This window comes from Lampetra fluviatilis, chromosome 24 (genome assembly GCF_964198595.1).
Source record: "Lampetra fluviatilis chromosome 24, kcLamFluv1.1, whole genome shotgun sequence".
Classification (NCBI taxonomy): Eukaryota; Metazoa; Chordata; class Hyperoartia; order Petromyzontiformes; family Petromyzontidae; genus Lampetra; species Lampetra fluviatilis.
The window spans coordinates 9,963,485-9,988,991 of NC_136298.1; the positions used below are offsets into that span (position 1 = coordinate 9,963,485).

General features: G+C 47.7%; 1 long non-coding RNA gene across 1 annotated transcript; it reads right to left on the reverse strand.

Annotated features, from left to right (window-relative positions):
- Window positions 1–17,365: 17,365 nt before the first annotated feature.
- On the reverse strand, window positions 17,366–20,154 carry LOC144941245 (uncharacterized). Its single transcript, XR_013639237.1, has 4 exons — window positions 19,837–20,154; window positions 18,869–19,111; window positions 18,096–18,488; window positions 17,366–17,512 (listed from the first exon to the last, which is right to left on the reverse strand). It is a non-coding gene; the product is annotated as an uncharacterized LOC144941245 (long non-coding RNA).
- Window positions 20,155–25,507: the final 5,353 nt, after the last annotated feature.

Consider the following 25,507-nt stretch of genomic DNA (forward strand, 5'->3'; position numbering starts at 1 on the left):
TACCAACATTTACACATAGACGGTGTACACGGGTCTCAATGGCAGATTCTCAAGTGGCTCTCGGCTGGGTCATAATTAACGAGAGCTGTTTCCCCTGCTCGGAGGAGGCATGGCTGGCAGTGGCGTGTGAATGGTCTCACACCTGCACGAGTGTTGCTGTGTGTAGCACACAAGGCTGACAGCCACACATAGAGAAACCGCAGCAATGCCGACATCAACAGCGATCCCAGCCAAGGGGTAACCCCCTCCTCCATTAATGAAATGACATGCGGTTGTAGTGACCCTTAAGGGAGCTACGCAACGTGTGTTGGGTGAACGGGGTTCAGTGTGAGGAATGCTGTTTGGTTGTAGAGTGGTGGGGGTGGTGCCAATGACCTGCATTGAGCTTCCTTCTTCTGTAGCCCACCACAGCAACAACAGCAGCTCCAGCAGCGAGCAGCACAGCCAGCACCACTCCAACAGCCACCGACACGTACGGAGATGCCCCTGGAACTGTTGTGAAATACAAAATAATGCATGAACTAAAGAGACGATAAAATAATTTAAGATATTTCATAAACACATTTTATATTTTCATAGATTGAAAGGAGTGCAGTAACATGCATTTCACAGCCGTATACTTTGACGTAACAAAAGCTTCAGATTAAAATTTACTTTCCAGATCTGCAATGTAACATTGAAAGCCAGTGATTATATCGTAAAAGCGGGAGACGTAATTTAGATAATAAAAAAAAGAGCAATGTGTTTGTTTTCCATGACAAAAATGGGAAGTCTTGTACCTTGTGACGTAATCAACTCCATTTCCAACCGCCATGATCGGAAATATCCTTCAACCTGACAAGTGTAAACCCCCCCTGCATCATCATTCACCACTGAGATGGTCAGAGAGAAGTCGTCGTCGTCAAAAGCGGAGGACGAGATGTTTACGTTGGAGTTGAGGTGGGAACTGAATGCAGCGTGAGGTCCGGCTGGGTGAGCCGCGAGTATCGTACGGACTGTGCTGTCACCACGTGGCCTCCAGTACCAGGTGACCGAACGAGACTCATTGGAGGAGCTCCTCCACACAAACCCAGGGTCAGACTCGTTTCAGGGCAACGTGATTCCTTCACCAATTTGAGACGCGTAATTCCTGGTTGCCTGATGCTCTGAGTCTGCAAATAGTGTAAAAACAATAGTTTAATAGTTTAATCGACAACCAAACAAATACAGGATGCCACAATACAGATACATATGATAATTGGAGTTTTTTACCCTTTTATCTGGCAACAAAACTGACACCTTTTTTTTACAAGGAGTCATGTTTGCATAGACCACAATACCTGCAGTCGTAATGCAAAAAAAAACATAACTCTAATAATGTATACACTGTCCTTGAAGTTGATTTGTCCACACCCGAGACAGCTTTTCCTAGAGCCTAGTCTCACATGGTGTTGGACCAAATAACGCTAAAAGGCGCACAGATACATATCTTACAGCTGCAGGTATAAGCATGGACATTGTGTCAAGCTCACCAATTCCTTTAATCAATGTAAGTGTTTTTTAATACACGCAAGATGTAACTTAATTCATGTACTTGATCAAAGTATTTATTCTCACTATGTGCTTTTATAATGTAACTGAAGTAACGTGAGATGTGTATTTACCATTTTTCAGCACGTTCACATTGTACGCTACCTCTGAGATCTCTCCACTCTCCCTTTTCACGGCACACTTCAACAACCCACTGTGAGCAGCGTTCACTTTCACCAACACGATGCTGCTTTGATGGCTGATCTCAATCCCATTGTGAATCCATCTGACCATGTGTGCATAGGAGTCGTTAGAGAGCTGGCAGGTCAGACTGATGCTCTCTCCTTCTGCTACGGTGTCGGATGTGTTGGACAAAACTAAAGAACACGAAACAAAAATCAATATTTACGACTCATTGATTCAAAATCACAAGCCAAACTAGAATACAAATCGTTCTGAGGTTTGAGGTATGGCTTATCCCTGGTCACGTGGAATCCACAACTGTGATAAGATTCCAGGAGATCGGAGCCTGGAGTCCTCACAGCGCAGTTGAGATCATGGAATGCCTCCTGCACTGCTCCTCTACTCGTGATTACAGCAGCAGAGCACAGAGACTCCAGGGTGGGGATGGTGAAGGGGTGAAGAGGAGACCACGTGGCCACTGATCACGAGAAGCACTGGCCCAGGAATTGTCTAAACCCAAATCCCTCGACCTAAACCTGATTGTGAACGTGAACTCAGAGCAGGACTCTGAATGGCCAACAGCAGCAGCGCTACTCGTAATTCTCACTTGAACTCTTCATATGGCAACTTGAAAAAAACTAAACCTGTTTAAATTAGCAAGAAATATTGCGTAAATATAAGTAAGTACGCTATACATTAACTATTGTATATGTCTCTTCAATAATTTGGACAACATTACTGTAATAAAACAAGTGAAAGTAATACCAGTGCAACAACATTTTTAGTTCCGCAAGTAAAAAACACGGGAATATTCCCGCGTAAATGTGGCTGTGACACGACCGTTTACATGATAAAACACTTAGGCTTTCATCTGCAAGGGCGATGGCATGATGGGCAAAGAGAATCAGATAATGCGCATCCAATACTGAATGTAACAGCAATGACAGCTTGTATGTGCAGCAGAAGTAACAATCGTTCATGTGAACATAAACTCATTCTGGCATTTACGTTACAATCATTTCTAAGTTCACTAGGTTTGTTTTCTACCTGATGACAATTGCTTGTGTTGCAATCGAAATGTCGTATTATATTATCTTTCGACGTGACTTTACCGAAAGGAGCAAATAATAATTGGTAGCAGTATACATTCATGGACTATTAATAAAGCAATTGCACACAATGAATAATGAAATGCATTCGACTTTAATATTTAAGTGAATATGCTTGTACAAAACAGTAAAATATAATTTACCTTGCATTGTGATCAGTTCTCTTGTTAAGCTGCTTGTTCTAAAGTAGCCAGCAAAGTGGCAAATGTAGAGCCCAGCATCACTGTGTTGCACTTTTGAGATTCCAATAGAGAAGTTGTCTTTATCAAAAGCAGACTTCAATGCTGTTATTCTAGCGGTATTTTTCGATACATCTCCATTCCATTGACCAGTTTGCTTTTGATACTGGACAATCGTTGCGCTGCCACTACCCTGCCTCTCCCATCTCCAGGTCAGAGCCCGGTCAGAGGAAGGGTGATCTTCCCATTTAAATTCTGGATCAGATTCAACGCATGGCAAAATGGCCGTCTGGCCCACAGAAACAAAATACTTTCTGGGAGCAGGTGCCTTTACTTCACAAACATCTACAAAAATATAAAACCGAGAAATTATTACACTTTAAACATTGAAATTACGGACAAATATTTGACAATTTTAATGATACTTTAAGTTATTACACCTCCACAGGGGATGATCACATACATCATATTCATCACATTTAGAAGATACTGATTGCATTGGTAACGCAAATTAACCACATTGTTAACAGATCCCGGTGTGAAATTAAATTCACCGAGGGCTTAATTTATTTTGAAACATTTCTGGGGCTGCCCAAACCCCTGGACCCCCCCACCCCTTCCCCCAACTAACGGGGATAGAACAAGGTAGATAGGGGAAGGGATACATATTTTCCAGGGATCAACCCCAGACAGCTCCAGCTGAAATCAATCCCTGAATACACTTACTCTGTGATGAGACTTTCAAATCGAGAGAAGCAGAGGCTTGGTCAGTTTGGGTTTTTACACCACATGTCCATTCTCCCTCTTGACATCGTTTGACTTTGTGTAATGTCAGTACAGAATTGCCTTTGTTCATCTCAATGCCACCGTGAGTCCAAACTATATTTTGAACATAGGCACTGTTTGAGATGTTACACATCAATGTGACAGTCTCTCCTTCTGTCACAGAGCGGGATGGGTTGGCTGAAACTAAAGAAAGCAAAAGCAGTAAAACAAACTCAGGACTCAGCAGTGACTCCGTGCTCCAGACGCCTCCACTACTCCTCTTGTGGACGAGACCACAGCAGCGACGCTCAGCGACTCTGGCCGACTCCTAAACGGTCCCCGTTCACCACAGAGACCTCACGGGCTGTGTGACAGGGGGCGGTGTGAGGGGCCTACGTAGCACTGAGAGTTCTGCAAGTAAACACGCAGTTTCACTAAAACAGTATCGCCCGTGGCAGGAGTCAATGTCAGGCGAGGTTCAGAAACATAAATTGCCATTCCATGAACAGTTCCGCATGAAATCGCGTGGCTCCACTGGAACACGGGTGACATCGCACGGGCACCGTGGCACTGACGTGGCACCACAGGTCGTGTGACGTCACCAGAGGGCACGGAGTGACGGAGAGTCAGGAGGGGCTCATCCAATGTCAGACATCTCCACCAGGGCAGGACCCAATGTGCAGCACCTCCGATTAGCAAGGTTGGCTACGTACGGTGCGAAAGAAGTTCAACATACATGCTGCATGACTACCTATGATACCCATTGAAGTGTACTCCAAAAATGCTACAGGTTTTGCGTGAGCATTACTGAAACTTATTTGAATACCATGGAATGTGATATGAAGGTGTCATTTATCTTATATAGAAATTTGTACTATTGTATGAAAGTATTTGAATTATTTACACAAAAATCGCCTTACCTTTTATTGTGACCAGTTCCATAGTGAGGGTGCCTGTCCTATAGTAGCCAGTAAACTCACATGTGTAAACCCCACCACCTGTAAACTTAACGTTGGACATTGTTAAAGGAAACTGATCGTTATCAAAATCACGTGATCGTGGCGTATATTGTATTGTCTGATCAGATCCCTTCGTTGTACCACGTGGTTTCCATTTCCAAGTGACAGCGCGTTGCAGCTGTGAACCATCTTTCCACTCAAATCCATAATCAGATTCATCACATGACAAAGAAACCTCCCCACCCTCGTGTATGAAATATTTCTTCATTGCGGGTGCCTGCCCAACATCACTTCCTAAAAAATAAACAGCAGTAAATTAACCAATGCACAATCATTATCAAACATATACTAAATGTAAATATGTATTTGTTACATTTGACATTAAAATGTTTTAAATTCAACATCAACCCACACATATTAGTTAATAACAGTACATTTTAATGAATATAACAGTAGACTTACCAGTTGATGTAAACTCCAATGTGTACGAGGCAAAGTGACTGTTGTGCTGGTCATGTAGAACACATTTCCATTGTCCCTGTTGAGATCGTTTTACTTTGTTCAGTGTCAGCCGATTGCCTTGTGAAATGTAAGTGTCACCATGATACCAAACCAGACCTGTTCCATAGGCACTGTTTGAGATGTCACACGTCAATGTGACATTATCTCCTTCTGTCACAGAGCGAGATGGATTGGCTGAAACTAAAGAGAGCAAAAGCAGTAAAACAAACTCAGACATCAGCAGTGACTCCGTGCTCCAGACTTCTCCACTACTCCTCTTGTGGACAAGGCCACATCAGCGACGCTCAGCGAGTCTGGGCGACTCCTAAACTGTCCCCGTTCACCACAGAGCTCTGTCCATGTGAGTAGGATGGGTCTGCATCAGCAGGAGATTCTTCTGTTCACAGATGTGCGTAAAACACGTGGCTGCACTACACCACAGGCAGAATGTCACGGGCGATGGCTGTGGATGTGACGCCAGTGCGAGTGCCATGGGAAGCCTGGGTTGCCATCTCCATGGATCGTGGTACAATCGTCAGTCTCGTGGGATTCCTCGGACGTGCGGTGCCATCACGTTGGAAGAATTCATAATGGGCAATAGCAGCAGTGTGTTTTATGCTTGACTAAACTCATTACAGCCATCAAAATTAATACTTTTATATAATTGGTAGCAGTTTACATTCATGGACTATTAATACAAAATCGTACACTATGAATAATGAAATGCATTCCACTTTTATATTTAAGTGCATATGCTTGTGCAAAAAAGTAAAATATAATTTACCTTGCATTGTGATAAGTTCTCGTGTTAAGCTGCTTGTTCTAAAGTAGCCAGCAAAGTGGCAAATGTAGAGCCCAGCATCACTGTATTGTGCGTTTGAGATTTGAATAGAGAAGCTGTCTTGATCAAAAGCAGACTTCAATGCTGTTATTCTGGAAACCAGTGCTATAGCGGTATTTTTCCTTACATCTCTAGTCCATTGACCAGTTTGCTTTTGATACTGGACAATCGTTGCGCTGCCACTACCCTGCCTCACCCATTTCCAGATCACAGCCCGGTCAGAGGAAGGGTGATCTTCCCATTTAAATTCTGGATCAGATTCAACGCATGGCAAAATGGCCGTCTGGCCCACAGAAACAAAATACTTTCTGGGAGCAGGTTCCTTTACTTCACAAACATCTACAAAAATATAAAACCGAGAAATTATTACACTTTAAACATTGAAATTACGGACAAATATTTGACAATTTTAATGATACTTTAAGTTATTACACCTCCACAGGGGATGTATCACATACATCATATTCATTACATTTAGAAGATACTAATTGCATTGGTAACGCAAATTAACCACATTGTTAACAGATCCCGGTGTGAAATTAAATTCACCGAGGGCTTAATTTATTTTGAAACATTTCTGGGGCTGCCCAAACCCCTGGACCCCCCCACCCCTTCCCCCAACTGACGGGGATAGCAAAAGGTAGAGAGGGGAAGGGATAAATATTTTCCAGGGATCAACCCCAGACAGCTCCAGCTAAAATCAATCCCTGAATACACTTACTCAGTGATGAGACTTTCAAATCGAGAGAAGCAGAGGCTTGGTCAGTTTGGGTTTTTACACCACATGTCCATTCTCCCTCTTGACATCGTTTGACTTTGTGTAATGTCAGTACAGAATTGCCTTTGTTCATCTCAATGCCACCGTGAGTCCAAACAATACTTAGAACATAGGCACTGTTTGAGATGTTACACATCAATGTGACAGTCTCTCCTTCTGTCACAGAGCGGAGTGGGTTGGCTGAAACTAAAGAAAACAAAACCAGTAAAACAAACTCAGACATCAGCAGTGACTCCGTGCTCAAGACTCCTCCACTACTCCTCTTGTGGACGAGACCACAGCAGCGACGCTCAGCGAGTCTGGGCGACACTTGACCGGTCCCCGTTCACCACAGAGACCTGACGGGCTGTGTGATAGGAGTCGGTGTGAGGAGCCTACGTAGCACTGACAGTTCTGCAAGTAAACACGCAGTTTCACTAAAACAGTATCGCCCGTGACAGGAGTCAATGTCAGGCGAGGTTCAGAAACATAAATTGCCATTCCATGAACAGTTCCGCATGAAATCGCGTGGCTCCACTGGAACACGGGTGACGTCGCACGGGCACCGTGGCACTGACGTGGCACCACAGGTCGTGTGACGTCACCAGAGGGCACGGAGTGACAGGGAGAGTCAGGAGGGGCTCATCCAATGTCAGATATCTCCACCAGGGCAGGACCCAATGTGCAGCACCTCCGATTAGCAAGGTTGGCTACGTACGGTGCGAAAGAAGTTCAACATACATGCTGCATGACTACCTATGATACCCATTGAAGTGTACTCCAAAAATGCTACAGGTGAAGTATTGGAAAATGACGGCAGGAAACTCCTTGACGGGAACACACTTCTTTTATTAAATCTTGACTTGTAACGATACAACGCGTGGCCTCTCTTCTTCACAATGCGGTCACCATACAACGGTACAACTCGTGCCCTCTTCTCTCCGCCCTACGCTTCTCTTGACTCTCTTAGATTCTGTGCTGCTGGCTCTCTGTGCCTCGTGTAGACTCCGCGCCTCGGCTACACTCTTCTCTCGTCTCGTGTAGACTCCGCGCCTCTGCTACACTCTCCACTCGCCTCGTGTAGACTTTGCATCTCTCTCTGGCTACACCGTATGCATACTCGGCTCGTGTAGACCTTTCTCTCTCTCTGGCTACACCGTATGCATACTCGGCTCGTGTAGACCTTTCTCTCTCTCTGGCTACACACTATACATCGCTCAGCTCGTGTAGACCTTTCTCTCTCTCTGGCTACACACTATACATTACTCAGCTCGTGTAGACCGTTCTCTCTCTCTGGCTACACACTATACATTACTCAGCTCGTGTAGACCGTTCTCTCTCTCTGGCTACACACCTATACCTTACTCTCCTCTACTCTCCATTACTCTCCTTTACTCTCCTCTCCGGGCTCTATCTCTGCACCTTCGTCTTCATTCTTAGATGGTTCCACTTCTGCCCCCCTACTCCTCTGTGCATCACCTTATATATCTCTTCTTCCCGGGAGACGGAGCGGATGCGGACCTCAACGTCGGCACCGCTCCTCAGTTACCCAATCACCACGCGCTATCTCTACGATCCGTTTCCGCCCAGCGCGTGTTTCCACTCCCCGACCAATCACACCACGCTGCCACCCGATCACTCCCTCTCAGCGCGTCACCGGCACACAGCCAATCAGCAGCACTACCCCCACCCGCGCACTGACGCCTGCTCCTCCCCGTCAGCGCGCGTCACCACACACACACCCGTACATACGCGCTGGCACACGACGTATACACCCAGCGCGTATCACCACTACATCACCCCCTCCCACATAGCTCGCAGCCGGCCCGGCTGCTAACAACAACCAACCGCAACGATAAGACGACAACCAACAAAAAAAAACCCGTAACCCCCCCAGTGTGCCCCGTAACATAACAACAACAACAACAAGAATAACTATGTACAGATTGACAATGAACACGAAAAGTCAACAATAACACGATACAAGCAAATTCCAAAAACGAACGCGCCCCACGTCCCTGCGACTACACGCAGTGACGAGGCGCTCCAACTGCCCCGACTCCTCACAAGGCAGGTCATGCAAAGTAGCACGACCTGGCGCGAGTCCGTCTGGCTGGTCCGTCGTATGGGGCGGGACACTGACGACCGTCCGGCGGTTCCGGCTGCTCCAGACGGCGCGGAACGGGCCTGAAAGGGCCGGCCCCGCCGCGGAGATCCGGCCGCCGGTGATCGGCAGCTGTCAGTTCCGAGACACCTGGGAGCAGATCAGGCGAAAATACGTGTGGATCAGGCAGAGACATTTCCCCCTCTGGGTCGCCGGTCACGTCACACGCCCGGCCATCACGACACAAGGGGAGGCCATATGGAGGCGAGAACGGTTTCAGTCGGGAGGGGTGAACGTACCAACGGCGCTTTCCCCACTTTATCTGAACGCACTGGGGCCGTGCAACGCGCACGACCTCCACGGGTCCCCTCCACGGTCTCAACAATTTAGGCGACGTAGCCAAGGGTGCCTGAGGGCAATGCAGCCAGGCCCTGTCACCTGGTTTCCATTCGTGCATGGACACCTTCCGTGCCCGCAACCGTTCATTAGCAATTTGGCGAGCCCGCGAATTAAGCCGTGCGGCCTCCCTCGCCTCTGTCAGCTTGTGAATATTAAACTTAATATGTTCTGCCAAATTAGAATTAGTTCGTGGAGCGGACAGGCCAAGTTGCGTTTCCATTGGCGGGTCAGCTTCCCGACCGTACATCAAATAGAATGGGGAAAATCCCGTAGCTGCATGGGGGGCCATTCTATACGCGGCAAGGACTCCCGGGACCTGCAGGTCCCAATCTACATGTGCCTCGCACACCTGCTGGCACAGCATGGAAGTCAAAGTTTTGTGGAGTCTCTCCACCATCCCGTCTGTCTGCGGGTGGTACGGGGAGGTGCGCACCTTCTTGGTACCCAACAGATCGCACACCTCTTGCAACAATTTACTAGAAAAATTTTTACCTTGGTCGGTCAGCAGGCGTTCGGGAGCCCCCTTGTCCAGGACATAGCCCTGGACGAAGGCATCCGTCACAGCCGCTGCCGACTGGTTAGCGAGAGGCCACGCCATAGGCCATCGGGTAAAGTATTCGACCCCCACTAACAAATATTTATTCCCTCTCGGCGTGACTGGGAAGGGCCCCAAAATACCGAGTGCAACGAGCTCGTTGGTACGCGAGACCTGAATAGATTGCAGCGGTGGATTAGCTGCCACGGGCGGTGGTTTACGCCTGGCGCACTCAACGCACCCCTTCAGAATATTTACCACATCACTTCCCATTCCCGGCCAGTAATAGTCACGCTGAAGCAGGGCAAGCGTCTTGTTAACTCCCAAGTGCAAGAGGCGTTCGTGTGCCGCCAAGACAACCCTCCCCCTCACAGCGGAAGGCACCACGAGTGCGTTCCGCCGGGACAAACTGTCCCATCTCAATAACATGCCCTGCTCAAGTACATAGGAGCCGGTACGCTCCTGGTCCCCCTCGGGACCCCCAACCTTGCGGCGCAATGCTAGCAGCGAGCTGTCCGCCATCTGGAGGCGGCCCCATTCGCTGAGCGACAACGAGAGCAGCGAGTCCCGACCCTGAGAGGCAGTGGAATCATCCACGATCGGTGCGCCCGCTGTCGCAGCCAGTGCCCCCATCTCCCCCGCAAGCGTCGGTTTACAGCGCGCCGATCCCGACAAACACGCGCATTCATCACAAGGCAACAACCGCGACAAGCAATCGGCATTTGTGTGTCGCAACCCCTTACGGTACGTAGTCGTAAACTGATAGTCCTGGAGGACTTCCAACCAACGCGACAACTGGCCCGAGGGCTGGGCGACCCTCAATGAATACTGTAGCGCCGCGTGGTCCGTTCGGACCGTAAAGTGACGACCATAGAGATATGGCCTAAACTGCTGCACAAAAAAGACAATGGCAAGCAGCTCGCGACGGGTGACGCAGTAGCGCTGCTCCGCCGGAGACAACACCCTACTACCGTAGGCGACAACTCTTTCGACACCCCCAACGACTTGGGATAGCACCCCCCCAATGCCCGTGTTGCTAGCATCCGTGTCCAGCAAAAAGGGACTGGCAAAATCGGGATAACACAAGGGTGGGGCACCCACCAAGGCGTCCCGGAGGGAGCGAAACGCGGCCTCCTCCTCCGGTCCCCATTTGAACTTCACTCCCTTCGCCGTTAGAGCGTGCAAGGGTTTTGCAATAGTGGCGAAGTGCTCAACGAACCGCCGATAATAAGAAGCAAACCCGATGAAACTACGCACGTCGGAAACGGACGTAGGTGTCGGCCACGAACCGACACAATCCGTCTTCGCGGGATCGGTGGAGATCCCCGAAGAATCGACAATGTGACCCAAGTATCTAACCGACCTACGAAGGAGGTGACATTTGGCCGGTTTAAATTTCAACTTAGCCGATCGCATTCGCAAGAACACCCCTCTCAATCGCTGGAGGTGTTCTTCAAACGTTTTACTGAAAACAATGACATCGTCCATATAAATCAAGCATGTATCCCACTGCAAGCCCGACAAAACCAGCTCCATAAGTCGCTGAAACGTCGCTGGAGAGGAGTGAAGTCCCATGGGTAACCGGTTAAACTGGAACAGCCCCCCTGGAGTCCGAAATGCTGTCTTAGGTTTCGACTCTTCGTCGAGCGGCAACTGCCAAAACCCCGATAACAAATCAAGAGTCGAAAAATATCGCGCACCAGACAATGCATCGAGGGACTCATCCATCCTGGGGAGCGGATACGCGTCAGCCACAGAGATCTTATTCAGGCGACGGAAATCAACGCAGAATCGCAGGGACCCGTCCTGCTTCTTAACCAGCACAATAGGCGCTCCCCACGGGCTAGAGGAGGGCGAAATAATATCGGCTTCTAGCATTTCGTTAACAGCCGACTGAACATGTTCCTTCTCCACGGGACTCAGTCGGAAGGGATTTAGCTTGACCGGCGCCGCATCGCCCGTTTCAATGTGATGGTGCAACAAATCCGTGCACCCAATGTCATACTTATGTTTACTGAATACATCAGAGAATTCAATGAGCAACTCGCGCAGCGCACCCAACTGCGCCGCCGACAAATCGTCCGAGGCGGCGCATAGCGAATGGACCCACTCAAGGTCTTCCCTTGGCTCAACGTTCCGCGCGGGGCTCGAGCCCACCTGCGCAACCAACCCATCATCCACAGGGACCCGCGCCGCGTGAGCCAGCACGGTGCCCTGCGGAATGACAGCTGGTCGCGACCCCGCGTTCAAAACCATCACAAACGGATCCCTGTCAGCCCGCACCAAAGTGTGAGCCACCGATAAATCAAGACCCCCGACAGCCTTGTTAGAAGGACCCAAAAGCATACTTTGTCCCGAAGCCTCCCTCACCCATGGTTTCCGCAACCGGAGGGGAATCAACATCTGTGAACCCGGGGGCACTTGCACGGTCTGCGTCGCCACCGCTTGTATCGTAGCGCACGCCGTCCGAATGTCAGTAGGGCCCGTCAAAAATGAAATCCGGCGACCCGATGGCAGTTCAATGCATCGTTGATCGATAAGAATTTTAATAGGCATTTTAGCCAAAAAATCAGTGCCCAAAAGACACGGAACTGCCAAAGAAGACGAAACGAAAACGGGTCCCGACAATTTGATATCTCCAATGCAAATGGACGCCCTAACCTGACCGATAATGCCCAACGATCCCCCATTAGCGGCGTAAAATGGCACATCCACCGGAAGCAGCGGACGACATTGGACTGGAAGAATATTATAAATGAGGTCCGATATAATAGTTGCCGATGCCCCCGTGTCCACTAACACCCTAATCTCAACCCCATCAATAGATCCCGTAACAATGGACGAACCCGCCGAAGCAGCCACAATTCTATGCCCCAATTCCGCCCATTCAATGTCTCCCTGGTCCCGGCCGAACCCCCCTCGCCGAACCGAATCCCCGAACCTTAACCGGCCCTCCTCCGCCGCAACGCGGCGTCCCATGTGTGCCGAATAAACAGGCCGAGCGTGTGAGGTGCCGCGACTTGCCGGGGATTGTAGAGATGACTTGGGCTCTCGGTCGTCGTCCAGCCGAGCTCCCATGGCGCGCTGCCGCGGAGCGCGGCACCCGGACGCCACGTGGCCCCGGAGGCCGCAGTTATAGCACGTGACGAGGGTCGGAGTAGATCTTGGTTGCTCCGACTTTCGGCCCGATCGCAGAGGCGACCGGGCCCCCGGCCTCCAGTCCCCTGGTCGTCCCGTGGCGAACGCCTCCTCTCGTGGGCTGACGACTTGGGGTTCGGTGACCACCGAACCCGGGGCTGCGACGACAGCAGCGTTGCAACCAACGCCTTGTTTCCGTTGTAGGGCCTCGTGCGCTTGAATACTCGTGGCGACTCTCAAAGAAGAAATATCAATCTCGTCAGCTGTGTTGATAGGGACCCCCAGGTCCTGCGCCAACTTAAGCAGCTGCTCCAAAACCATCGCGTCTTGGCCCTCCTCGTCCATCCGAGGGAACGCAGCATCAGCAAGAGCCAGCAACGCCGTGCGATAGGCCAGCGCGGTCTCCGTGGCCGCTTTCCGTCTTGCGTAGAAATGATGGCGGCACGCCGAGGGAGGTCCGTAGACCCTGGCCAACAAACCCAGCGCATCCTTCAGCGTGGAGCGGTCCGACTTCCGTGCAGCCCTGAAGGCCGCGAGCGCATCGTCGTCCAGCATGGCGGGCAACGCCCGCAGCGCCGTAGCATCGGACCACGCTGACATCTCTTGATGCGCCAAAAACCTTCGCTGAAATTGGCCCCAGTCTCCGCCTTCCGCCTTGAAGGCTGACAACGTGGGCAGGCGCTGCTGAAAAATGAAGTCATCCGCCTCGTGGTTCCTCTCCGCCTCTCCGTCGGTGTGTAAGATGGCGGCTCCAGCAGCAGACGTAAAATGGCGGACCCCCTCGCGCGCTGATGACGTCGATGCGCGCGCTTGGGAACCCACCACCACGTGGCGCTCGCCGTTCCCGCCAAAAGTAGGCCCAGGCGCAATGGCGGGAATCCCCCATTCGTTTTGGCGGGAATCTGCGGGGCGACCTTGTAAAATGTCCCCCACTGTCCCCGCTCCTCCCGACGAGCTGATCTCCGCCAAGATGGACGCGGCGGCGAGCAGCAGCTCCGCCAGTCGGGAGTGCGCCTCACGAAGCCCGGCGTCGGTCCCCGGTCGCTCGGCCGGCGCCGTCGACGGATCCTGTAGCGTGGGCAAGTCCTCCTCCTCACCCCCCGCCACCAGCGGCCCCGAGTCGTCCAGGTTTTCCTCGCGGTCAATCCCGTGGGTCCTACGGGTCTTCCTTGTCTCCATGCTTGGAAGCCCGTTTCACTTCTGACGCCAGATGAAGTATTGGAAAATGACGGCAGGAAACTCCTTGACGGGAACACACTTCTTTTATTAAATCTTGACTTGTAACGATACAACGCGTGGCCTCTCTTCTTCACAATGCGGTCACCATACAACGGTACAACTCGTGACCTCTTCTCTCCGCCCTACGCTTCTCTTGACTCTCTTAGATTCTGTGCTGCTGGCTCTCTGTGCCTCGTGTAGACTCCGCGCCTCGGCTACACTCTTCTCTCGTCTCGTGTAGACTCCGCGCCTCTGCTACACTCTCCACTCGCCTCGTGTAGACTTTGCATCTCTCTCTGGCTACACCGTATGCATACTCGGCTCGTGTAGACCTTTCTCTCTCTCTGGCTACACCGTATGCATACTCGGCTCGTGTAGACCTTTCTCTCTCTCTGGCTACACACTATACATCGCTCAGCTCGTGTAGACCTTTCTCTCTCTCTGGCTACACACTATACATTACTCAGCTCGTGTAGACCGTTCTCTCTCTCTGGCTACACACTATACATTACTCAGCTCGTGTAGACCGTTCTCTCTCTCTGGCTACACACCTATACCTTACTCTCCTCTACTCTCCATTACTCTCCTTTACTCTCCTCTCCGGGCTCTATCTCTGCACCTTCGTCTTCATTCTTAGATGGTTCCACTTCTGCCCCCCTACTCCTCTGTGCATCACCTTATATATCTCTTCTTCCCGGGAGACGGAGCGGATGCGGACCTCAACGTCGCCACCGCTCCTCAGTTACCCAATCACCACGCGCTATCTCTACGATCCGTTTCCGCCCAGCGCGTGTTTCCACTCCCCGACCAATCACACCGCGCTGCCACCCGATCACTCCCTCTCAGCGCGTCACCGGCACACAGCCAATCAGCAGCACTACCCCCACCCGCGCACTGACGCCTGCTCCTCCCCGTCAGCGCGCGTCACCACACACACACCCGTACATACGCGCTGGCACACGACGTATACACCCAGCGCGTATCACCACTACACAGGTTTTGCGTGAGCATTACTGAAACTTATTTGAATACCATGGTATGTGATATGAAGGTGTCATTTATCTTATATAGAAATTTGTACTATTGTATGAAAGTATTTGAATTATTTACACAAAAATCGCCTTACCTTTTATTGTGACCAGTTCCATAGTGAGGGTGCCTATCCTATAGTAGCCAGTAAACTCACATGTGTAAACCCCACCACCTGTAAACTTAACGTTGGACATTGTTAAAGGAAACTGATCGTTATCAAAATCACGTGATCGTGGCGTATATTGTATTGTCTGATCAGATCCCTTCGTTGTACCACGTGGTTTCCATTTCCAAGTGACAGCGCGTTGCAGCTGTGAACCATTTTTCCACTCAAATCCAGGATCAGATTCATCACATGACAAAGAAACCTCCCCACCCTCGTGTTTAAAATACTTCTTCGCTGCGGGTGCCTGCCCAACAGCAGTTCCTATAAAATAAACAGCAGTGAATTAACTAACCCACAATAGTTATCAAAACATAAACTAAATGTAAACATGTATTTGTTGATTTGTACAGATTAAAATTCAATGTAATAACTCATCACGCGAGTTAATAACGTGACATTTAAATACATTTAACAGGACACTTACCAGTTGATCTAAACTCCAGTTTGTACGAGGCAAAGGGACGGCTGTGCTGGGATTGTAGAACACATTTCCATTCCCCCTGTTGAATTCGTTTTACTTTGTTCAGTGTCAGCGGATTGCCTTTGTCAATGTAAGTGTCACCATGATACCAAACCAGACCTGTTCCATAGGCACTGTTTGAGATGAGACAGGTCAATGTGACAGTCTCTCCTTCTGTCACAGAGCGGAGTGGGTTGGCTGAAACTAAAGAAAACAAAACCAGTAAAACAAACTCAGACATCAGCAGTGACTCCGTGCTCCAGACGCCTCCACTACTCCTCTTGTGGACGAGACCACAGCAGCGACGCTCAGCGAGTCTGGGCGACACTTGACCGGTCCCCGTTCACCACAGAGACCTGACGGGCTGTGTGACAGGAGTCGGTGTGAGGAGCCTACGTAGCACTGACAGTTCTGCAAGTAAACACGCAGTTTCACTAAAACAGTATCGCCCGTGACAGGAGTCAATGTCAGGCGAGGTCCAGAAACAATAATTGCCGTTCCATGAACAGTTCCGCATGAAATCGCGTGGCTCCACTGCAACACGGGTGACGTCACACGGGCACCGTGGCACTGACGTGGCACCACAGGTCGTGTGACGTCACCAGAGGGCACGGAGTGACAGGGAGAGTCAGGAGGGGCTCATCCAATGTCAGACATCTCCACCAGGGCAGGACCCAATGTGCAGCACCTCCGATTAGCAAGGTTGGCTACGTACGGTGCGAAAGAAGTTCAACATACATGCTGCATGACTACCTATGATACCCATTGAAGTGTACTCCAAAAATGCTACAGGTTTTGCGTGAGCATTACTGAAACTTATTTGAATACCATGGAATGTGATATGAAGGTGTCATTTATCTTATATAGAAATTTGTACTATTGTATGAAAGTATTTGAATTATTTACACAACAATCGCCTTACCTTTTATTGTGACCAGTTCCATAGTGAGGGTGCCTGTCCTATAGTAGCCAGTAAACTCACATGTGTAAACCCCACCACGTGAAAACTTAACGTTGGACATTGTTAAAGGAAACTGATCGTTATCAAAATCACGTGATCGTGGCGTATATTGTATTGTCTGATCAGATCCCTTCGTTGTACCACGTGGTTTCCATTTCCAAGTGACAGCGCGTTGCAGCTGTGAACCATCTTTCCACTCAAATCCAGGATCAGATTCATCACATGACAAAGAAACCTCCCCACCCTCGTGTTTAAAATACTTCTTCGCTGCGGGTGCCTGCCCAACAGCAGTTCCTATGAAATAAACAGCAGTGAATTAACTAACCCACAATAGTTATCAAAACATATACTAAATGTAAACATGTATTTGTTGATTTGTACAGATTAAAATTCAATGTAATAACAAACACGTGAGTTAATAACAGTACAAATAAATGTATATAACAGTAGACTTACCAGTTGATGTAAACTCCAATGTGTACGAGGCAAAGGGACGGCTGTGCTGGTCATGTAGAACACATTTCCATTCTCCCTGTTGAGATCGTTTCACTTTGTACAGTGTCAGCGAATTGCCTTCTGAAATGTAAGTGACACCATGATACCAAACCAGACCTCTTCTATAGGCACTGTTTGAGATGAGACAGGTCAATGTGACAGTCTCTCGTTCTGTCACAGAGCGAGATGGGTCGGCTGAAACTAAAGAAAACAAAACCAGTAAAACAAACTCAGACATCAGCAGTGACTCCGTGCTCCAGACTCCTCCACGACTCCTCTTGTGGACAAGGCCACATCAGCGACGCTCAGCGAGTCTGGGCGACTCCTAAACTGTCCCCGTTCACCACAGAGCTCTGTCCATGTGAGTAGGATGGGTCTGCATCAGCAGGAGATTCTTCTGTTCACAGATGTGCCGTAAAACACGTGGCTGCACTACACCACAGGCAGAATGTCAGGGGCGATGGCTGTGGATGTGACGCCAGTGCGAGTGCCATGGGAAGCCTGGGTTGCCATCTCCATGGATCGTGGTACAATCGTCAGTCTCGTGGGATTCCTCGGACGTGCGGTGCCATCACGTTGGAAGAATTCATAATGTGCAATAGCAGCAGTGTGTTTTATGCTTGACTAAACTCATTACAGCCATCACATTAATACTTTTATATAATTGGTAGCAGTTTACATTCATGGACTATTAATACAAAATCGTACACTATGAATAATGAAATGCATTCCACTTTTATATTTAAGTGCATATGCTTGTGCAAAACAGTAAAATATAATTTACCTTGCATTGTGATCAGTTCTCTTGTTAAGCTGCTTGTTCTAAAGTAGCCAGCAAAGTGGCAAATGTAGAGCCCAGCATCGCTGTGTTGCACTTGTGAGATTTGAATAGAGAAGTTGTCTTTATCAAAATCCGACTTCAATGCTGTTATGCGAGAACCCCGTGGTATATCGGTATTTGTCCATACATCTCCATTCCATTGACCAGATTTCTTAGCATACTGGACAATCGTACTACCACTACCCTGCCTCTCCCATGTCCAGGTCAGAGCTCGGTCAGAGGAAGGGTGATCTTTCCATTTAAATTCTGGATCAGATTCAACGCATGGCAAAATGACCGTCTGGCCCACAGAAACAAAATAATTTCTGGGAGCAGGTGCCTTTACATCCCTAACATCTACAAAAATATAACAAAACAGATACATTATTACACTTCAAACATTGAAATTAGAGAAAAATACTTGACAATTTTAATGATACTTTAAGTTATTACACCTTTACAAGGGATGCATCACATACATCATATTCATCACATCTATAATATACTGATTGCATTGGTAATACAAATTAAGCATATATTTAAAAGATCACGTGTGAAATTAAATTCACTGAGGGTTTCATTTCTTTCGAAACATTTCTGGGGCTGCCCAAACCCCTGGACCCCCCCACGCCTTCCCCCAACTGACGTGGATAGCAAAAGGTAGAGAAGGGGATTAATATTTTACAGGGATCAACCCCAGACAGCTCCAGCTGAAATCAATCCCTGAATACACTTACTCTGTGATGAGACTGTCAAATCCTTAGAAGCAGAGGCTTGGTCAGTTTGAGTTTTTACACCACATGTCCATGGTCCCTCTTGACATCGTTTGACTTTGTGTAATGTCAGCACAGAATTGCCTGGATTCATCTCAATGCCACCGTGAGTCCAAACAATACTTTGTACATAGGCACTGTTTGAGATGTCACACGTCAATGTGACAGTCTCTCCTTCACTCACGTAGCTGGATGGGTTTGCTGAAACTAAAGAAAGCAAAAGCAGTAAAACAAACTCAGACATCAGCAGTGACTCCGTGCTCCAGACGCCTCCACTACTCCTCTTGTGGACGAGACCACAGCAGCAACGCTCAGCGAGTCTGGGCGACTCCTGACCGGTCCCCGTTCACCACAGAGACCTGGCGGGCTGTGTGACAGGGGGCGGTGTGAGGGGCCTACGTAGCACTGACAGTTCTGCAAGTAAACACGCAGTTTCACTAAAACAGTATCGCACGTGACAAGAGTCAATGTCAGGCGAGGTCCAGAAACAATAATTGCCATTCCATGAACAGTTCCGCAAGAAATCGCGTGGCCCCACTGGAACACGGGTGACGTCGCACGGGCACCGTGGCACTGACGTGGCACCACAGGGCGTGTGACGTCACCAGAGGGCACGGAGTGACAGGGAGAGTCAGGAGGGGCTCATCCAATGTCAGACATCTCCACCAGGGCAGGACCCAATGTGCAGCACCTCGGATTAGCAAGGTTGGCTACGTACGGTGCGAAAGAAGTTCAACATACATGCTGCATGACTACCTATAACACCCATTTAAACGTACTCCTTAAACATGCAACAGGTTTTACCTGAACATTACTGAAAATTATTATTCGAATACCATGGTGTATTATATGAAGATGCCATTCATTTTAATATTGAAGTTACAATATTGCGTGAAAGTGTTTTGATGATATTTTTACCAAAATCACATTACCTTTCATTGTGACCAGTTCAATTGTGAGGGTGCCTGTCCTATAGTAGCCAGTAAACTCACATGTGTAAACCCCACCACGTGAAAACGTAACTTGCGACAATGTTAAAGGAAACTGATCTTTATCATAAAACGATCGCGGTGGATCTTGCATGTTCTCATGATATCGCTGTATTGTGCCATCATGCGATTTCCAAGTGACAGCACGTAGCAGCTGTGAATGATCTTGCCACTGAAATCCAGGATCAGATTCATCACAAGACAAAGTGACCTGCCCACCATCGTGTATGACATATTTCTTCACTGCAAGTGCTTGCCCAACATCACCTATAAAATAAACAGCAGTAAATTAACCAATGCATAGTAATTATCAAAACATACACTAAATGTAAATATGTAATTGTTATATTTGCATATTTAAATGATTTAAATTCAAGAAATAACAAAACACGTGATTTAATAACAGTACATTTAAATGTATATAACAATAGACTTACCAGTTGATCTAAACTCCAATTTGTACGAGGCAAAGGGACTGTTGTGCTGGTTATGTAGAACACATTTCCATTCTCCCTGTTGAGATCGTTTTACTTTGTTCAGTGTCAGCCGATTGCCTTGTGAAATGTAAGCGTCACCATGATACCAAACCAGACCTGTTCCATAGGCACTGTTTGAGATGAGACAGGTCAATGTGACAGTCTCTCCTTCTGTCACAGAGCGGGATGGGTTGGCTGAAACTAAAGAGAGCAAAAGCAGTAAAACAAACTCAGACATCAGCAGTGACTCCGTGCTCCAGACTCCTCCACCACTCCTCTTGTGGACGAGACCACAGCAGCGACGCTCAGCGAGTCTGGGCGACTCCTAACCGGTCCCCGTTCACCACAGAGACCTGACGGGCTGTGTGACTGGGGGCGGTGTGAGGGGCCTGCATCAGTATCAACGTCTCCTGTTGCACTGACACTCCTGCAAGTAAACGCGCGGCTTCGCTCGGAGAGCGCCGCACAGGACTCCCGGTGCAATGCCACGTGGGAGCGATAGGAAGTCTGTGCCGTGTCACCTCCACGAGTCGCAGTGCCACGGTGAGGCAGAGGACGTGAGGCAGCGAGGACAATCTACCGCTAGCATTGCAGTGGAAGGGCTCGTCACGTGCAGTACCAGCGAGACGCATCACCCTCGTGTCAACTCTTTGCAGCGTTTAAACCACAACTTGATCTTGACGGATAAAATGTGATGAAAGAATATCACGATTAAAATTTTACAACAAATAATCATACATTTCACTTTGAAGTGTAGGAAGGGTGCTTGTGCAAAATAGTGTAACACATTTCCTTACCTTCCATTGTGATAATTTCCATCGTGAGACTCTCTGTTCCCAATTCCCTTTCAACCAGACAACTGTAAACGCCAGCGTCACTGCACTGCACATTTGCGATTCGGATAGAAGCCCTATGTTGATCAACATCCTCAGTGAATGTTATCCTGGCCTCTCCTGAGTTTGTTAAATCGATCTCGGTTGCTCCACTGCCTTCACCACGCCGCCAGGTGATAGAGCTGATATTGGGATTGTCGTGCTGTGTCCATCCTGGAGTGGTTCTGTCACACGTCAAGGTGACTGTCTTTCCCACAGCAACAACATACTCTCTGGAGGATGCCTGTAAATGAACACTCGCTTCAAAAGTGAAAAGACAAAACGGCAAATTATTAATATTGAACACTCCAGTACGGTTTTTTAATGTACGGTGCGCAACAAGTTGAACGTACATACTGTGCGTAAACACAGTGTGGTGTATAACCGCACGTGAATAATAACTCACTGATGCGGGACAAGATGCAGATGGCAACACTCATCCACACCGCACGTCTCCTCGTCCCCGTGTCCATGGCTCAGAGCCACGGCGCCGTCTGCTCAGTTCTCAGCACGCACCACGTTTTATGTCGCTCCTGCTGCCGCCTTCAGTCGAAGTGTCGCGACATCCCACCCACAGCTCGCTGAGGTTTCACTTCCAACCACAGCTCCCACACCAAACCCCAGCCTCTCTTTAGAGCACGACTTCATCGTCACACTTCCTTTTACTGTATCAGCGTCAAATAAAAAAAACGTTACCACTGTTATCGTGCTCAGAAAGCAATTTATTTACCAAAATAAAATACGAATTCGTAACTAACATTAAATACCATGAACGTGCTTTGGCATAGAAGAGTCGCCTGACACCATTTGGAACGTGCGTGTTCAATTCGCGTCCGTGCACGTCAAGTCTGGTGGTGTGCGTCCATGCGCCATCCGCCTCCCTGGCCATGAAGTCGGAGGCGCTGCCTGGACACGGCTCGCTGCTGTTTGACCCAAGGCTCAGCAGTGCCGCAGGGCCCCATCAGCGTGCAGCGAGATGGGACATTTGTTAAGGCTCCAGAACGCCAGAGGCCCAATAAATATAACAAACAAAAACATCTGTATTTAGAAATGACTTTATTAATTCTGTATAATTGTTTTAACAAGAATAACATGACCAATACTAGCTTCATTAAGTGTTATTTCTTACGTTGTTTAAATGTCAGAAGGGGGGGGGAGGTCTTTTCTGATCCGGTGTCCCGGGGGTAAAGACCATGTCCGTCCTTTGTTTCACGAGATAAAAACCCAGACAATTCGTTGCTGTTACAACTGTTGCATTTACAGTGGTAGACTTCTATTCAGAAAGACCGTAATAACAGCTGGCAATGACGACTAATGAGCATTTAAATAGCCACGCGTTTGGTTTTCACGTCTTCATATTTGAAGCCCAAGCCAGAATGATTTCTCATTAAATCGCATTCCGTGTGAACAGCACAGCACACTGTTACTTCTGCTTTTGAACACAACTGAAAGATTACGAACCTTCAGCGATTATTCTAATATACCGAATGTTAAATATGCACATAACCCATCTTAATACTGGATTGTTGATAACTCAAAACGTGAATTTAAATCAAGTAAATAACATCATCGAACTAAAACAATGTTACATGGAAATACTCGGCTCCATAAAAGTAACTGCACCGCATATGGAAAATGTGTATCGCTCATTCATACAGGTCGAGGAGTCTCAAAAATGGACTTCTCAACCCGTGCAGCATTTGCCTCCTTGGTCATGAGGTCAGAGCCCGTCTCTGGACGCTGTTTGCTGCTGTCTGACCCAAGGCTCAGGTGATGCTGCTCCCCGTTGGATCCATTCCAATAGAAGCAGCCACCACAGAGCCAACTGTGGGACACTGGGGTGGGATTATTACTGGTGGAAACTTTCAGATATGTGTAAATTGCTCAAGATAACAAACTGGCATCATGTGGTGTAAAATTCAATCCCACGTGCTACGATAAAGAGACACGTACCGTATCACATTGACAGGTGAATGTTTACTTTTAGACCATATGTTACACTTCTGTAATGATGAGGCATGGACCGTTCGATGGTTTCTACCAAAATAAATGAACACTTTCATCGCAGCCATCTCTGCTTCACGTTGTCAGACTGGGTACATGCGTATACAGTGGTCATTTCACAATGTCAACTTAAATTTTCATAAAAAAATCATAAACAGGAATGGGCAGGGTAATTACTTCCCTTCCCTTGTGTTTCCCCCTGGTGTCGCACATACATACCATGCAGCCTTTTCTAACACACAACAGGCAGTCACTATTCTACTTGCATAGCAAAAACCTTGAAGAATATTTCATCATTATAGTGTGGTTGATGCGTACACGAGACTGAGGGTATTAGTATAAAAAATATATAAATTTGCTATGCACGAACATTTTGCATGCAAACATATTAACCTTACGATCAAACGTGACTCTATACTCAGCAGAAGGTTTTCAAGCAGTCAGTGTGGCGCCACTCCTGCTACTAACGACAAGCAGGAGTCGCAAGTTCAATAACTTGGCCTTGAAAGCATTTGAAAATTATTACGGTATGGCTTTTTAAGGTACAGCAGAAAGAAAAGCGACTTGTTAGCATTATCAAACAATTATGGAACTATACAAGTACAAAATAATCAAATGAAAATGTAGCAATAGTTTGATGAATTAGCATTGTCCTCATCAACTTCACTTGGCCAGGCAAGGACCCGCTGACACATCAAGTTTCCATTAGAAGCGTCACCTGGGCCAAACAGGTTTCAGGGCAGCAGTGCAATCCAGCCCAGATGTACAAAGACAAATAATGGCACAGATGGCAACGACGGATATACTGTAATGCCTATTCTACTCTACTATTACATCCCATGTTTGACGAGTTACATAATTAAATCGGCAGGCAACATTTAGAAATTAGTAACTTGACAATTAGTATACGCGGATTTGTACACTGTAATATCAATTACATTGATAACATTTTTAACTGAATGCAGCGGTTCCCAACATTTTCCAGTGTGCGGACCCCTTTTCAACCTCCAAGCATTTTGCGAAACACCACATGCCACTAGTTATTTGAATTTTCCCCGGTGAGAATGCTGTTGTTTTTATTTTCCGCGAACCTCCTGCAGTAGCCTCACCGACCACCAGGGGTCCCCGGACCACCGGTTGAGAAACGATGATAGAATGCATTTCATCTACCCTTTATTCTTTTTGTAAGGACAAGGCAGGTGAATATTGTCATCACATTACATTCTGTGCAATGATTGGCTCTACATGTCAGAAAGTCGCGACGGTGCGGTTGACCACCAGTGTTGCCAACTCAGCAATTTTGTAAGATCAGGTTTATTTATTTACACGATTTTATTTAACTCACTTCGTTTGTTGTATCCTCAAAAAATAATTCTTGCAACTCAATTTTTACACACTTCCCAATGTGCTATCGACAGCAAACTTCGTATAAGTATGTCATGCTGATGACAACACGATATTCTATCATAAAATATCCAAAACATATATTTTATTTATTTAACTTACTGTATGTGTTGTCATATCCAAAAATCTTGTAACTCAATATCAACCGTATTCCCAATGTCGTATCGACTGCAAACTTGGTATAGGTATGTCATACTGATGACAAAACGATATTCTATCATTGAAAATTTTTATTATATTTAAAAATATATATTTTTTACGGCTCTAATTGTCGACGATCAACTCACGTTGGCTGTAAATCACCACGGTCCCTTACGTTGGGGAATGTCGGAGGGGAGGGGCGAAGGGGGCAGGGGGAGGGGCAGCTCGGAGAGTACATTTCATTAAAGCGTGTTTTTTAAAGTATGTTTACATATTTTATTATTAACCTGTTGAGAACTCTAAGAGGCCAGTAGCATCTCGTTTGCAAGAATGTTGAGGCATTAATCTGCCTGTAGGGGGCGATGATCACTACGTACAATATTAATCATTCAGACACTGTCTCCCCGACAGACCTGGTCTTCACCTGAGGACGGCTGCTTGCGTTGTGGCCGAAACGTCGTGAGAATAATTTTATGTTTTATTTTTATTATTTCATTATTTCCCTTCTACGTGACTTTACCGAAAGAACCAAGAAGATGAATCCCTGCAGTCACGAAAGCTTTAAATCGAAATGTTAATCGAGTTATTTATTGTAATTTTTGTTGTGTGTCCCCCGCCATCGCTTCACATCAAGAGCCACGAGCAAGCCACTGCCTTTGAAACACCCTTTGGCCTTCACAAACCACTTGTGTGCTCAACGAAAACTAAAGCTGGGTC